Here is a 17580-nt window from a genome sequence, read left to right on the forward strand (position 1 = left end):
GAGTTGCACAAACCAAGTATATTATATAATTTCTGTCTTTATGATAAAAAGAGAGAATACATTGCATGTTACATTACTATGAACTGAGGGCAGACTATTCAACTTGGTAAGAGGAAATAATTTTTTCACCATTGTGTGAGTGGTTACACACTAGAACACAGTCCTGGAGAATCTCGGTTCTAGTTCAGTTGTTTCTGTGATTCAGAAAGGGCACTCGATGATTCTTTTCCACAGAGAGGAAGAGAGAAGACTAACATGTCCATTATCTGTTCAAGGCTTATAATCTTTTCTGCTAACATTTGTGTTATTATAAATTGCCTTCTCATGCACCACCTTGACTTCCCTGTTAAATAAATCTTGATTTAGAATTGCCTTCAGTCAAATGCAATTCTTTGGAAGTGACTCAAAGGAAAAATAAAAGCTAAGCTTTGTCCCTAGGAGGTGGCTCCTGCATCTGTTGGGTATGTGGAACCATCTGAATACATTACCATTACATCACCCGCAGACACACAGAAGCAGTAAAGATGGTTATGGTGTCTTTATGGTGATGGTGTTACCTACAACCTTGACTTCTAGTGGTGTACCTCCATTCTTGCTAGCATTGGCAGAAATGCCTTATTATGTGCGGCACACTGTCACTACTGAGGGAAATTAAGAACAATATCCACAGTAGGAAAAGCCAAGAAAGGAAGCCAAGTTACAATGAGACAGCTCAAAGTGTTGTTCACATACAACACCTCAGAAAAGATCTTTCATTCATTATCTACATCATAATCTCATTTAGAAGACCTAGAATGGCAGAGCAGAAAGCATGTAGTTGGTACTGAAGCCTTCATCTGCTTCAATGCCCTTTCTGAATGTGATTCCTGAGGGTAAGATGTGTGAACCACTGCTGATGGCCGGTAATTTAATGTCTGCATTTTGCTGTGCCCCAAATTCCTGTTACGTTCACCTTACTGCATTAAAAAGAAGCCCTCAGTAACAACTAGGTTGTAAAGGCTAAAGATAACATACATAGCAACATCCTGAGCTGGCACTCAAGGGTAAGTTTCTCTATATGCTACCCTTTCTTTTTACATGACACAATAAAATGTTTCAAAACAAATAGCTGACATATCTACTAATCTACTACACTACTAGCCTGGCCTGAGCAGAGTAGCAACGAGTGATATCTCCTGGCTTGGAGGACTGGCCACATCCCACTTGTAGCTCCCCTGCAAGCACAGTTTTGGGTGAGAAGGTGTCAATAACTGTCTAAGGCTTGCAGGAAGACAAAGCAGGCAGTGGTAGCAACATCTAGAGCCCATTCCAGAAACAAAATCCTTCTCTAACGAGCACTGAAGGAACAATGGTTTCAATTAAAGCACAGCATGCTGTAACCACCAAATGATGCTGCTTTCTTTTCAAAAGCAGTCTCCATCCCTCCTGGGCTGGTACAGGCAGAACTGGACTTCCAAACTCAGCTTTGTGCAAAGTAAACATGGCCTCCTTTTGCCTTGGAGCAGAGAGAAAAAAAGAGTTATTCCTTCCCATCTTCACACTTACTGAAATGTCCAAATCACAAGGACAGATAAAACTTTCATTCAGCTTCATTTTTTTTCCTGCCTTTTGCGTTTTTGTCTTCAAAGGAGTGGAACAGCAGAAAAGGCTCTCACCAAAGATGCCCATGGCCTGGAAGTTTGGTCAATCTCCTGGCGATAGGATGTCAATCCCATTCATACAGAACACAAGGCAAAAGGAGGTGCTACCATCACCACCTCAGCCTGTACCCTGAGCAGATGGGGGGACTTCCTTCTGGACCTCTGTACCCTCAGTGAAAGGGACACACTGAAGTGGGTGACAATCACTTTGTGTTAGATTCCTAGATCCTGGACATTAGGTGGATTAGATACTCACTGTCACCGTCTTGCAGGACTCCAGTGCACTTGGCATTGCTTGTGCCTAGGTCGCCCAGGGCACAATTCCCTTGGAGATCAGTGCTCTGGCAGGAGAAGCCTCACTGTCTGCACACCTGCCTTTCTTCCCCAGGGCTCTACTTCTGTTGATGAAACAGTGACCTCATTTTGCTCCAATCAGGAATTGTAGTCCCTATCTCCTTTACCCTACCTAGTCCCTGGCTTTCTTATTCCATCACATATAGCAGACTTTATCTGTAACCCATGAATGGTTTTAGGCTTTTGATGTCTCCTTTATCCATGCAATCCATTGCACTTATCAGTGCAATCCAGAACATTCTCTCTATTTTCAGTATTTTCCCCCTCACACCAGTTAATAAGTAAATGATTTAATGATCCTTTTAAAATTTATTTAAGAGCTATACCTAGGAACTTTTTAAAGAAAAGACTGAATAATGATCTGCAAGAAATTCTGAAAGTAATAAGATCAGACAAATAACCATCTAAAGACACAGTATAGAAAAGCAGGAATTAAAATGCCCAGAAATCCTGCTGGCATTTTCAATTCTGTAGTTATCATAACATTACCATGTTAGCAGCTATGCAAGTCAATCAGGCAGAGGAGTTCCTGGAAGTGACACTGGGGTCATGCGTATGTTTTTACACGCACACACACACAGCGCATTGCATATGCCCACAGTCTAAGCAGAAGCGTGAGTGCACAGAGCCGAGGAAAAGCTTTGACAGCTTTAATCCACTTAAAGCTGGTATCAGCAGCAGTGTCAGTACTGAGGGCTCCAGCACGGGCCAGCTACCCCTGCTTTATGCAAGCCTCATGCACTCGAACCTATGACTGCTAATTCTTCTCTCTTATTGGTATCAACAAATCTAGCTTGCTGCCACCTTTGGCACAGCTTTGGCTGCAGTCAGACCCGACTGCCGTGCAGACATACCCTAGACACCAAAGAGCCTTTGAATGCCAGGTTTGCATACTGTTGCCACAACACGTGAGCTCCATCTGCTGCTTTCCAGTAACTCCTTACATCCTCCTGCAAATGAATCCTTCCATTGTGGTAGGAAGGTATGACCTGATGGAAGTAATGAGAAAAAAAATTAGGCAAAATGTTGTAATGATAACACTATTTGAAAGCAATAGTTAATGTGGCTCCTGAAGAATAAGCATTCAACAGGCAAAGAGTATATCAGAAGGGTCACAACCTTGCCTTTCTCCATAAACTTCCCTGCAGATCTTCCCATTGAGAATGAAAATTACACAACAACTAGTGATGAGGACACTTATTTATTTTTTTCAATGCAGCCAGGTGTTTTTTTTCAGATGAGGAATAATACGTTCGTGGATTTTGCAACTCCTCTTTGGAGCAGCTACGGGAAGCCAAGGAAGTTCAAAGATCTTTACTAAGGACTACACAATTCATTATGCAAAGCTCAAGCCTGAACTAGTTCAAACTAGTTTACAAAGAAATCCAAACCAACAAAGTCCTGTTTGTGCTACCTTTAAATGTGAGGATGGGAGCAAAACTTAAGCGTTTGGTAAAAAGGGAGCCATATTTAAATATTTGAAAGAAGTGAAAATAGTATCCTGTTCTGAGGATATGAAGACACACACACACAAACACACCAAACCTGTACAAAACACCATAACTCGCTATCCTTCTTAAAAAAATGCCTTGGAAAAAAAAAAAAGGAACTAGAATTTTGTGACTTCTTTTTCCCTGTGCGGTCTTTTAATGGTCCAAAAGACCAACCTTCACTGGTAGTATCTCATACAGGGAAACAGTCATGCGTTATTTCCAGTTAAACCAGTTATAAAAACTCAGTATATAAATGGACTCCGATCATCAACAGTCAAAATTGAAGAGATGAGAAAGCTACCCAATGACTGTTAATGCTTTTTAAACCCATTAGGTAGCATCAAGATGAACTAAGTGCTTTCTAAACCTACAATGAGGGCCTCTTCACATTCGAGGAGTTCAATCTACGAAAGAGCAAATGCTTTGGCTAGGGAGAAACACTATTAAGTATACAGCAACTTAACTACTGCTGCTTGTCAGATTCACAATAAAATGGAAAAAAATTCTCAAAACAATCCAAACACAAATGAATACAAAGCAGAGATAGAAGAGCAAGGTTTCTAATGGCCCCTACCACATTTCTGGGAAAACAGATTACATAAAATATTTCCCAATCTTAGCATGTGAAACAAATGATAGGCAAGTAAATCTCCTATTATCTGGAAAAAGCTCTGGCCAAAAAAATAGGTGAAGCGGGGAGAAGAAGACAGAGGGAGAGGTAGAGAACTGTTTGAAGAGCAAGCGTTTACCATCCCTAAATGGATGAGAAAATGCGTTACACATGCCATCTGTTTAATTCATGATCCAGCCTATTAAACCTATTGGAGTAAATCAGACTCTGAAGAATTTACCAGAATTTCTGTAGCTCTGGTGCTGGTTCACTAGATGTTTACAAACATGTATACTTACAGAAGCAGGTTAATTCCTCCCCCAAAGTATTTATGTTTCAAGATGAGAGAGCTCAGGAGCTGAGAACATGAACTTTAAACTACCTCATAACTAACTCCTCTGACACCTTGCAAAGTCATCTTAGGTTTCTCACAGCACCTCCTAGACCACAGAATTTCTGAAAACATGTGTGACGTGAAATATTTCTAGAGAAAGCAAAACAACTAAAGAGCAAGGGGAAGTTCAGGAGTCTAACAGCACTGAACTACTGACCTGCTCTTTCTGAAAGGTAATGAGCTGGACTGAATGTGTACTGCAGTAACGTTACTTCTTCATGAAACACAAGTAGATTACTTAGTTTATGTCTAATTCCTACTGCCCTGTATATTGTAACTATATTCTTGAAACACTGGAAGTTTTAGGTTTAATGTTAATCTTTGACAAAAGAATATCACAAATTCTTATTTGTTCTACAGAAGGCTACTTTGGGAAATTAATTGACTACTGTTGGAAGAAACAGAGCAAAAATTCTGTGTATGAACTCAGTAGTTCTTAACCACTGTGAGGCAGTGACCTCTTCATCACATTCAGTCAAAAGTAAGGACTGAGCATGCTGACTCTGTATACCTTTGCCTGTATTACTGACACAATAATGATGGTGTTTTTACAACATCCATGCATTAGTCATAGACTCATAGAACCACCCAGGTTGGAACGGGAACTCAAAAGATCACCAAACTTTCATGGAAAAGGGAGCCTACATGAGGTTATCTAGTAGCCTGTCCAGTTGCATCTTGAAAACCTCCAGTGTTGCAGACTCCACCACTTCCCTGGGGAAGTTGTTCCAGTGAATCATTGGTCTCACTGTGAAAAATTTCTTATGTTTATGAAGATGAAACCTCTCCTGGTGTAACTTGCACCCATTGCCCCTTGTACTCTCCATGTGGGTCCTTGTGAAGAGAGACTCTGCCCTCTTTGAAGCCCCTCTTTCAATACTGGGAAAACACAATAAGGTTCCGCCTAAGCCTTCTCTTCTCCAGGATGAAAAGATCAAACTCCTTTGGTCCTTCCTCATAGAGCAGGCTCTCCAGCACTTTGATCATCTGGGAACTTTCTGCTGTCATCTACAGCCTGCTGTTGCAGCAACTTGAAGCAAGTATACCTTCAAGATGGGTGATTCTTCACGTCATATTAAAGATAACTCAAGACATTAACATGTTGTGTAAATGCTTTGCAAACATTGTGAATTTGCATCCACGGAAGTAACAAGAAATTCTTTATTGTAGTTAAAGTGTATCCATGCATACTCTGGGTATACAGACACTGTGATTTGTGCAAGTGCAATAAACACTCTTTGTAAACACCAGTGCTGACAAGGGCTAACTTCTTTATCTCCTTACTCTCCACCAGAGTCAAAGGGTGGAGAGTCAGAACATGCACACCTCTGACAAAAGTGTAATTTTTTTGGTAAAAAATCGGACGTCTTCTAGAATTAAGTTGGAGGACAGGAACAGACGTCCTAGATAATCAGGATCTCATCAAAAGAACACCAATGAATTACAGACAAACTGTCCACGAAGTAATAACTAAATGTTCAAAAAGGATGATTAGTCACCCACTGATCAGGGAAGAATATGGTTTTAGAGGGATTGATAAGTAAAATTTATACGGTCCATAATGCAGTGTTGGTGTTAAGACAGAAATACCTTGCAGGAACTTATTGATCTATTGGCATGTTTAGGAATGGAAGTCCATACTCTGCACTAACTGTGGTGAATTAAAATATGCTGGAAGGAGTTTCTTTTCTGAATTAAGCACTCTCTTCTCAAAGATCTCATACCCTCTTTCCTCTCTAGCTTCCACAATTTTTCCACTGCCTTTTATTATCTTTTCTAGATACAGAATCCCAACCACAAATCAGTTCTGCTGTATCCTCCTCTTCAAAGGACTCCTGGCAGCAGTGGTACTACTGCCTCCTCCATTGAGGCACTGCAGGGTACATTTATGTAAATGACAAAGACACCTGGGAGCTCTAGGGTTAATTGCTGCAATTCCTTCATCTCTAAATGAGGGCTGACAAAATGATGGAATGGAAGGAACTTCATGGCAAGTCTGCCTTTCAGCCTTTTTTGCTCTCAGGAGTAAAAGCTCCAAGCTGTACTGGCACTAGAAGCCCTTGGAACAGACAAGGTGGCATACCATAAAGAAGCTGAGAGAATCATTAACAACTTCAATGAAGAAGACCTAGTCTACAGTTATTAAGGATGCACTAGTTTAGTATTACTCAGACTGGTGTCAATATTGTCCAAGATGATGGATTAGACAACTCTCAATAACCACAGTAGGAGCTCCCATCACGACATATTTATTTCATGTTCAGAGTAAAATATACATGAATAATCAGGGTTAAACCAGGACCTCGTATTTGACATCAGACATGTTGTTACTGTGTATCGTGTCTTCAATGTCTTGGGGAGAGGGGAAAAAAAGCTAGAACAAAAATTCCCCAGGAAATTTACTGAAATGTCTGCAGTATGACTGAGCAAGAAGATTTTAATGTAGCAGTGAAACTCACCAAGGGCCCTTTCCTTTCTGTTCTTATTCAAAACCACACAAAATCATTGAGAAGTAATGAAATACCATTTACTCTATGCCAGCACAAACAACTCCTCCATGTGAGGCAAAGAAAACACCATCTGTCATCTTTTCTCCTCGAGTTAAAAAGAACTGACTAAAACATTTTGGGGCATAATTTCAAGGGGAACTTTACCATGGTCTATGAGTAACCAATGCTACAGAACAAACATGTCAGTTCCTGGAGAGAGTATCTGAGCAGCTCCTGGCTGAATAGAATTGGTCATCAGGCAAATCGTACTCTCTCTAAATAAGCAATCAAAGGCCTACCAAGATCTAATACTTGCAAATTGATGTTCATGTTGGCCTGGTTTCACTAAGGTACAAATGTTAAGAGGCTTGAAACAAATGGCAAGGTATGTGATGTATTTATCTAGCAGTTGTAATCTTTAAATAAACTCTGGATATGCATTTCAAAAGACACAAGCATTAGTCCATGCAGAAGCACTGGCATACTGTATGCAGGTCAGACTGAATGGACATAGGAGAACCGCAAAAGGTTAAGAGAAAGGCAAAAAACATGGTCAAAAGGAGTCAAATTACTTCTGCATAAGAAATAATTACGTGAAGACTCTACAGTGAAGATTTCTAAGTGAGGACCCTTCAGTCTGGAAAAAAGAGACAATTGAGTGAGGTATATGACAGAGGTTAAAAAAACCTGAGCGCATGGAGAGAGTGAATGGGGATCAACTGTTCACCATGTGTTCCAGTGCAAGAGCTAGGGAAGGCACCAAATAAAACTAACAGAAGGCAGATGCAAAACAAGCAAAAGGAGGTGGTTTTCCACACAGCATATGGCCAAGTTTTGGATAGTAATATTTTACAGAGGTTTGAAAAATGAGTAGGCAAATTCATAGAAGAAAAATCCATAACCAGTCATTAATTTAGTCAAGGCCATATCTATCGTCAAATAATCAAAGGGTGAGAGAGTGTATGTGAGAAAATTAATACATGATTATCTTGTTATATGCTTCTACAGACATATAACAGGCCTTTCGCCACTGCAGGAGACATTCTTATATTCTTTGCACTGTATTATGAAATTCTGAATATAATTATGGATGTTTTAAATAGTATTATAAATGTTTTATAAAAATAGAGTATACTTTTTCAGTAATTTAAGGTACATTATACCATAAATGACATATTTTCCTTGAGGTACAAACTACCTATTTCTTTTTTCTCTTTCCTAAAGATGATAGGAATTTAAGCAGGATGTGAGATAACATTCTATATTTGCTGTCTCCTGTTTTGATCTCGTAGATCATCTCAAAAAGGATGTAAATATTTTTCATAAACTTAAGTTATATGCTTTTGACTAGATCCAAGCAAAAGAACTATACAGATATTGCAATTTTTTACATGACTTCCAATCTTGAGCTGAAATTGGTCCCTCAAATACTCTGGATCTTGTGCCCCAGTAACTCCTGCTTCCTGAAAAAAAAAACCACCAAAACTCAGAGAATTTGAAGTATTGTGGGAGTCCAGTCACTTAGTAACGCAATTTTTCTTCCATTAAGCAGCATCAGGAAAAAAAACCCAACAAAGAAACCCACAACCAACCCAAAACCAAAGGAAAAAAAACCAGGACAAGCGGCAGAAACAAAACAAGGATAAAAGAAATCATTGAAGAAATGGGTAATGGCAGTACAGAAACAAATGGATTAAAAATCCACTTACCATAAAACCCCGTATTTCCCCTTAATACGAATGGATAAAATTTCATATACTGGCCTGTGTGAAGTGTGACTTTCAGTATTAACTGTTTATATAGTGTGGGATAACAAACTCAATTAGCTGGATGCCTTTAAATTCTAAATCCCTTTCCATTTCTCTGGAAGTAACTTAAACTGCCATCTGCCATGTTGCCAGACACTTTCTGCAGGAATCAAGAGTTTCAAAATTTCTCTACTTAGAGATGGCTTGAGTTGTGTTTACATGACACAAAAATCCAGAGCTGATTAAAAACTTAACAGCTAAGACTCAAAGAAAAATACTGCAGCTCACAAGACTTGCTATGAATGCAGGAATCAATAAATCAAAGAACTTCCATTCCATACCTTAGAAAATCATTTAAGAGCTCTGGCAAGTTTGACCTGTATATGCAATTGCAATACAGCAGAATTAAACATATAAATCACAGAGGAGAGTTTCTAGGATAGAGATGACAACAGTGGAATAATTTATAAAGGTACTTCACTTTCGTATACTGCAAGGAGGCTAACTGTGCCCCATGATGATAACCACTCCATCATCTCAACATGGTAACTGTGCGCATCGATGAAGGCACCAGTTACACAATTTGAGCAGGTTATTTTTCAGCAAGAGTTTCTACAGATTGTTATGGCCAGAATAAATTAGAGTGATAGACTTACATTACTACATTATTTTTGAGCAATATGTAGGTCCACATCAACAAACACACTCTCAAATCAGGCCAGAATTTCACACATCTTCTATCAATCAGGTATTAACGAGGCTTGCACCATTTACAGTTTACTCTTCTAGTGCAGCTGTAAAAACCCAGCAAAAGGCTAAACTGTAGTCAAAGAGACTGAAAGCAAGCCATCAGGATTTCCCACTCTTTAAAAAACTACTTTTGTAGAAATGGATGTTAGGACTTCAGAAAATGGACAGGAAAATCCTTTGAGAACACACTTTTATTTTAGAGAGTAACAGAAATGTCATAATGCTTCTGGGCCTTTTCCATGTAGTTGAGGAAAACTGCTTATAAAAGTAATGTGTCATGTAGTTACTTCTGTTCAAGTCCAAATAGCTTAATGTTTACATGTCACACAGCTTACTCCAGCTACCTCCAACTCCAACAAAACTAGTGCAGACAGTTTCTTTCAAGGCATTAGTTCTGAAATTATTTGGCCAGTAGCTGTGTTAAGTATTCCATCCCCATTAAAAAAACAAAGCACACACACCCCAAATCAGCCCTGTATGGTTTATTTGCATTTTTCTCTTCTCAGAATACCTCGCCACTAGTATAAATTGCTATCTGCTAGCAATCTAATAAAAACCCCACACAAACAAAAGAAAAAATACCAACAAGCTCTACGAACACCTACAAAAATGCAGCTTTGGTTGGAACGGCTCTTCTGGTGATATATTTAATACTTAGTTTCATGTTGCACTTTGCAATTGGTTTTTTTCTTCAACCATTTAACTGCTTGATCCTACCCATGGCCATGCCACTTTCAGCCTTCTTGATAGATCTGTGAGCATGAGTTACAGGCTTATTCATAAGCAAACCTTTAAATTAAATGTGATTTGGAAGTTTGATCAATTTTAAAGGGAACTATTGGGATGTGGTTATCTACAAAAGCAGGAGACTAGTATTAAATGTTATTTCTGGCTGTTCCTATGAGGCTGAATTCATTGACCGCTGACAGTGTCCAGCTGCTGGACCACCTCGGGGAGAGACTGAATGGATTGCTTGGAAGCTGTCTCAGGGTTTCTTGGCAATGTATTTCCAGAGTCACTTCAGGGTGAAGTGTCCCTGTGCACTAATGAATCCTGTATCTCCATTCCATGTTACACCTGCAGGCATTTTTCTCCTCTCTGATAGAGTACAGTGCAGATTTGTGCAGGGCACAGAAGCCTCATATGTGCTAGTCACGGCAATTAACAAAGTGGAGCAGGCTTTGTCAGGGAAAAACCGTGCCAGGTTTGACAGCCTGAGAGTGGCTAGGCTGCCGCAGCTGCATGCCCTCAGGTCCAGCCCACAGTGAGGATGAGTGAACATTCCCAGTGGCCACAGGCATGCAGAGCACACAAACGCAGCACTTGTACACACGTACATACGGCCAGCCACACCGGTGGGCACAGGCACACAGAACACTCATAAACACAGCACAAACGGCCTCACCCTGCTCCCTTCTCCGAATGAGTAGGACAGATGTCCACCAGTGAGGACCCAGACTCCTCAAGCAGCTCGCTCTGCCCAGCCGCTGCCCCTGGATCCCAGTCTCCCCAGTTGCTGGCACTGGATGTAGGAGCTCCCAGCGTCACAGCCCTACCCCAGGTGCTGGTACAGACCATCTCAGGCAAACACACACGTGCACTGAGCTGTTTGCAACACCCCTGGGCCCCAGTAGCCAAACCCCCTCCATCCTGTGGTCTCACCCTTGCAGGGACACACCACAGGTCTTTCCCTTAGGGACCATCAGCCCCTGCAGTCTCTCCACCAGCTGACTGGGATTCTCCTGCTCCCTCCAACAGCTCCTGTGGTCTTGTCCTTATGGACGTGCACACAGCTGGCTCCTGCATCACTTTACCCATTTGGCAGCCAGTCCAGCTGGATCTTCACTAGTGATCAGAGGGCTGGAGCAGCTCTCCTACGAAGACAGGCTGGGAGAGTTGGGGTTGTTCAGCCTGGAGAAGAGAAGGCTCCGGGGAGACCTTACAGCAGCCTTCCAGTACCTGAAGGGGACCTACAGGAAAGATGGGGAAGGACTCTTTCCAGGGATTGTAGTGATAGAACAAGGGGTAACAGTTCTAAACCGAAAGAGGGTAGATTTAGATTAGATATTAGGAAGAAATTCTTTACTGTGAAGGTGGTGAGGCACTGGAACACATTGCCCAGAGAAGCCGTGGATGCCCCATCCCTGGAAGTGTTGAAGGCCAGGCTGGATGGGGCTTTGAGCAGCCTGGTCTAGTGGGAGGTGTCCCTGGCAATGGCAGGGGGGTTGGAACTTGATGATCTTTAAGGTCCCTTCCAACTCAAACCATTCTATGATTCTATGATCATACCCTTGCACTCGCTCCAGGTGCTCGCGCCATAGACACATGGACCCTCCAGTTCATGGTCTGACTCCAGCTGCTGGCACTGAAACTCCCATATGCGCACACTCAGACAGAACACAGCCCTGCACCCAGGAAAGAGTTAGAAATTAATATAAGAAGACAGGACAGACTGTGTTAACTGGGCACATGGCATGGGCAGACAAGGGTATTGACTAGCAAACTGTTTACAATCAGCCCTTTCTGTCACCTTATCCCTCTATTTTCTCCTACTCGCTCCTCCCCAAATCATCTAAATCCCCCCATTCCTATCTTTGGTTTCTTCCCTAAATAGCCCATAGTAAGTCCTCTGCAATCCTGAAATGCCCTTCCCCTAGCGCATTCCATGCTTCTAGGCAGAAACACCCCTCATTTCAAAGGGTGCTCCAGCCTTTACTGTTCCTGATGGGTGTCACGCCTGGGCCATGGGGCTGCATGTCTCCTGGGAGAGCCCTGGAAGGAGCCTGGCCAGGGTGCCCCCTCCTCTGAGCCCTTATTTCGGGTTCCCGGCTGCCTTTGGGCGCCTGCGCTCCTCTGGGCGTGTTGAGATGGGCCTCTGATGGGCTGATGGCTCCTGCGGTGAGACTGGGAGCAGCCAGGGCAGGGCATTACTGGGCTCTTCCATCTGCCACTGCCTCCCCGTGCTCCCTTGTGGCTGTGAGCTGAGGAGCTTTTAACCTCATAGGCATGGCTATGGGACCCACGGGTCCCTCTGAGTCTGAATTACCTGGCTTTCAAAATACGAACCGTGGTCATGTAACCAAAGCTGTCCTGTATACCTGGAGGAGTTGGCAATATGAAGCTGCATCAGAGCTGCCGTGAGAGCTACCTGCCCCGTTCTCCTGCCCGACATGTCTGTTTTATTCAGTTGCCAAACAACATAGCAGGAACAAAAAAAAATCCGTCATGCAGCCAAACTATGGGGAGAAGGGAAGAGGAGAAAGGGAGAGAGATGGAACTGGAAGCTATCCCAACCTAGGAGGTGCAGAATTAAGATGTGTGGAAGAAAAAGAAGAGAGTACAAAGTTATTAATATCACATTTTGATAAAATCAAGAAAAAAGGATGTAAAATCTGTGTCCATTAGTAAGAGTTTCCAGAATTCAAAACCATATCTGTAGAGAACAGAACATTAATTCAATCACACTTCAGCACAGGCTTTTGGTAAGCTCTTGATCAACTTACATGTTTACAAAAGTTAAAATTCCCCAAGTACAGATAACATATACATCATAAAGGTTTTCTAAGACCTAGTGCCAAGTTATACATTTTAACAAGAAATATTTTGATGTTGACTCCCAGGAAATATATTTTATTTTATTGCTTGCTTTAGATCACTGAACTTTGCTGCTATTCACATGAACAAAAACCAAAAAAATTATGAGTATCCCATCTACTTAGCAATCACTTCATGGCTATAACCATAGACAATTATTGTAGAGAGTTATTACTTTAACCTATTTAACACCATCCAAAAGCTGTGCCAGGTACTATTGAGGACATAAGATGCCCAATATTATCCCAAATATAAAAGACAGAACATCTGAGGAAAGAAAATGTACATGAGCATGGAGCACAACACTACTTTCAAGATATATGTACAGAAAATTGTGTAGACATGTTTTAAAATCCTCCAATATATAAAGTTGAAACTACTAAGGTATATGTTATTGGGCCACTGGGCCAAAGGCAAGATTTACTATTAAAATAGAATACATGTATCCCCATGTCACATTTATAGTATACTCAGAGTCGATGGATCCACCTACTTCTTCTTGCTATAAGCAGAATGAAATAAGAAGCAAACTAATGCAAACTGCTTCTCCCCAGACTATCTATGCAACAATTTTCTGCCACAGAAATATAGCACAGAAATTATCTACAGAAAACTCGCATTAACACACAGTTCATTTTCCCCAACCTCTTCAGGAAAGAAGAGACCACTCTGGCCTTCTAACACATCTTGCATTTTAAAATGTTGTGCTGTGAAGAATATTGCTCTCTTGACACGGTTTCAATGTTTTATTTCAGCCTCTTACATAAAAGCATGTATCACAGCATCCTTCAAATATATTAAAACTCCTTAAGCTTGGGAAGAGCCTTATTCAAGTCCTTCCTTGCTGTACACACAAGCAGTTGATGTGACTGAATCCACTTAAGGTTTTGTCACTATTGCACAGAATTGGACAGACCGCCTCCAACCTCTATCATGCAACCTTTGTTACCGCCTGACAGAATTATATCCTTTTATCAGCTGAACTGTACTCCCCAAATCATTGAATAACCTCCTACTTCTAGTTGCCCACATACATGGTTTCCTTGAACTCTAACCTTGTTTTCCTGTACGGGAACCTGCTAATTTGTACAGGATTTCCTTTTTCTGTCCTATATCTTAGCAGAGTGCCCTAGTCACTAGATGAGCTTCTACGTTTTTTTTCTTCCCCGTTGAAGTCATCTTTCAGGATCCCATCCTAGGACAAAGGTGCTCTTCCTCCTGGAAATTAATTCTTTCCAGAAATGTTCTACTAGTCATCTTTGTCTCATCTGAGGCTCCTTCAAGGAGTCTCACCATATTTAAAAAAACAGTAATTGTCTGTAACAAGTTTCAGGCTATGTTCCGAACTTCCTTGCCTGTGCTGTTATTCTCCTCACTTATCAAACCCTGAGGTATGTTTCAACAATAATCATCTGAAAAGACAAGACATGCTTCCATGGTACAGAATAAGGATGTTTATTTAGAGTATACCACAATCTTGCACCAAAGCTAAGAAAACAACAGGTCATAGGGCAGAAGACGGCTTTTAAGATAATCAGTTCAGTCTTCTGCTATTATCTCATCTGAAAAATAGTTTAAGTTTCTTGCCTCTGCCTGGGAGCCTGAACCAGAACTCTGTCGCTCTGTTAGTTTACTTACCTAATACTCCCAATATTACATATGTAATTTATAACTAGGATGAAGATAAAATCCATGATGTAAAGTCTGTTTTGGACTGGCTGAGAAAACTGAGGCATTTATGATGTCCGTATCATTAGCTGATTAAGACAGAATGCATGTTAAAACAATTACGTCATGTTCAATTCATTAGTTAAAAAGGTTTGCTTATTTTCAACTGCAACTGCCAGTTCCTCAAAGGAAATAGCTCAAACATCCAAAAGAAATATCTTATCTTACTTATAAAGGTCTTATAAATATCTTACTTAACTGAAAAGTTGCCAAACGTGCTTTAAGATCTCAGAGCTCTAAGTTCTTACCCTCTAAGTAGTTTCCATTGTATAACAAAGATAACGTGGCTACTTTTCTAAGAAAAAATAACATGTAGGGAGCGTGCTTGCTTAAAGAAAAGAAAAAAGACAGACTGAGAGCTAGACGAAGGACTGTGTGCCATACTGTTCTGTCATTACACAGACGAATCATGACTAAAAAACTCCAGGGAAAAAGAATCAAGCTACAAATCCATTTCTGGGAAGCAAATGTAACAGAGTTAAGTATTTCAGAGCATATACTGTACAGAAAGAAATTACTAAACCTAAGCATTTCAGTCTAGCCTGGAAATCAGAAGGGTAAAAAGAACTCTTGCTTTTCTTGATGGTGACCATGACTGTGGTATAAAAAAATGATCTTGATGACGATGGCAGCCCTATACATAAACACACTAAAAATGGTAAAAGTGTCTGCAAATTTTGCATATTTAAATCAACTTGTAAAAGAATCCAAACATTGTAGAATCAAAGGTAGCAGGAACATATTTTCTGGTTCTGCTAATGTCAGGACCATACCAAAGCAGAGTCCAGTGTGGCCATGTGGGTTTTCAGGACACGTTTATGGGAAAATGGCACAAAAGCCTACAGTGCTGCCAAGGGGCATGGTAAATTAAATAATTTAACGAGAAACACACAGAGAAAGTGCATCTGATATTTATTCATTACTGAAAGTGAATTTGATGTTTACTCATTATTGTTGCTCTGTTTTGGCTGACCCATGGTTTGCTTAAGCCTGCAGCAGCTGAAGTTGTGGGCAGCCTGAGTGGGCAGAAAGTGAGCATGGCACAGGTCTGCTACTGGTATAAGACCACTGAGAGGATCACTAGGAGTAAATGCATCTTCAGCTCTGGCACCGTGTGACTGCAGCAACTGGCTCCCTTAAACCTGTACTCTGTCTTTGGGTGGAGGGAGGAAAAAAGGAAACACGGCAGAGACTAAGATTTTAAGAGTGTAATTGCAAAAATCACAACACACCCCACAATGATCCCAAAGTTGGAAATCTATGGATAGTTGGCAAGAACCTTTCAGTGCAGCATATTTCTAGAAAAAAAAAAGCCATTAGCCTTCTAAACAAAGAATGCTAACTATTGCTATAAGTTCTCCCAGGCAAAGTCTAACATCATGGCATGTTAATATGTAATACAGAGTCTTCGCTTTGGTCCAACATTTGCTTTTCAAAGAACTGTAATCTCAGTTTTTTATTTTTGTTTTCTTATTGCTGTGGTAAAAGATTTGTTTTGCTAAATCTGAGTCTTCTGGCTGTGACCTGAGTAATATGTCTTTCTTTTCAAGGAAGACTTGCATCCGTCCTGATGGATTTTATGATTAACACAAAGAAGTCCCTTTTGTTATTCATTATCAGGCTTCTATCTACACCAAATCAGGAATTCCTCAACGTGACCAAGATAATAGTTAGAACATGCAGATATGCATCAGTTATTTATGCCTTGCTGATATAACTCCCACACATCACTACAAGCATGGACAATTCACAGAAAAGACAATCAAGTGACTGATGTAAATGAAGAGGCTGCTTTAGACTACCTGCCTGAGTCTGGAAGGAATCAAAACTGCTTTAGGTACATCTGTTAATTTACCATGAAACCACATTTCAATAGCAGAAAATACAGGATCAATAGTTCTCACAAACAAGTGTGTTGTATGTAAAAAAAAATGGGTTATCAATATGGTGAGGACTTTTTTTTTCTTCAGTACGCACAGACTGACCACGATTATTTATTTAACTAGGATGCAAAGCCACGAACTGCCACTCCTCATTTCCTGTGTGTGATATAGTACTTCAGTACACTGCCTCATGGTCCATGATCTGTGCTTTTGATCCTCGGCCAAGACACAGCCATTGCACCTGCAGAATGGTGCACTTCTTGATTGGCTCAGAAAAGAGGTCTCTTTGCCATTCGCATATCACCAAGGCTGCCTGTCCTAGAAGTGAAAGGTGTTTTAGTTAGAAGGCAAACAGCTGGGAAGGCAGCAGCAAATAAGGAGACGAGGGACAGAAAGAAGAGCAATAAGTTCCCAAACAGATAAAACTAAAGAAACCCCTTGAGTGTGTCATTGAAGCCTGGTCAGAACATGTTCAACAACTTTTTGAAGACAAGAAATACCACTTATAAAGACTTTTTTGGTCAGGGGCTTCCTGGTTCACTAAGATAACATGATTGAACTGTCTGCTGGGGGCAGGCGGAATATTTTTATCAGATGCAGAAAGCTCTCTGGCACTTTAGAACATGTACCAATGTGAAGACCCACTACCACAATAAGATGGGGGGAGGACACAGAGGGCTGTATCAAAGAAACCAGGTAAGGTGAGAGATTAAAAACGACATATGTCATTGGATATGGCTCCTTTACTCAGCTTGCTACACTTGGGAGAACACTTAAGACCCCCTAAACATTATTAACTACTATGGTAGACAATGTTTTCTCTGGGTTAGTCCACACTCTGAGGCATTTAAGAGGGTTTGTGGGACAAGACTATCCAAGCAATTGAGAACTGATAGT

The sequence above is a fragment of the Chroicocephalus ridibundus genome, chromosome Z (genome assembly GCF_963924245.1).
Source record: "Chroicocephalus ridibundus chromosome Z, bChrRid1.1, whole genome shotgun sequence".
Classification (NCBI taxonomy): Eukaryota; Metazoa; Chordata; class Aves; order Charadriiformes; family Laridae; genus Chroicocephalus; species Chroicocephalus ridibundus.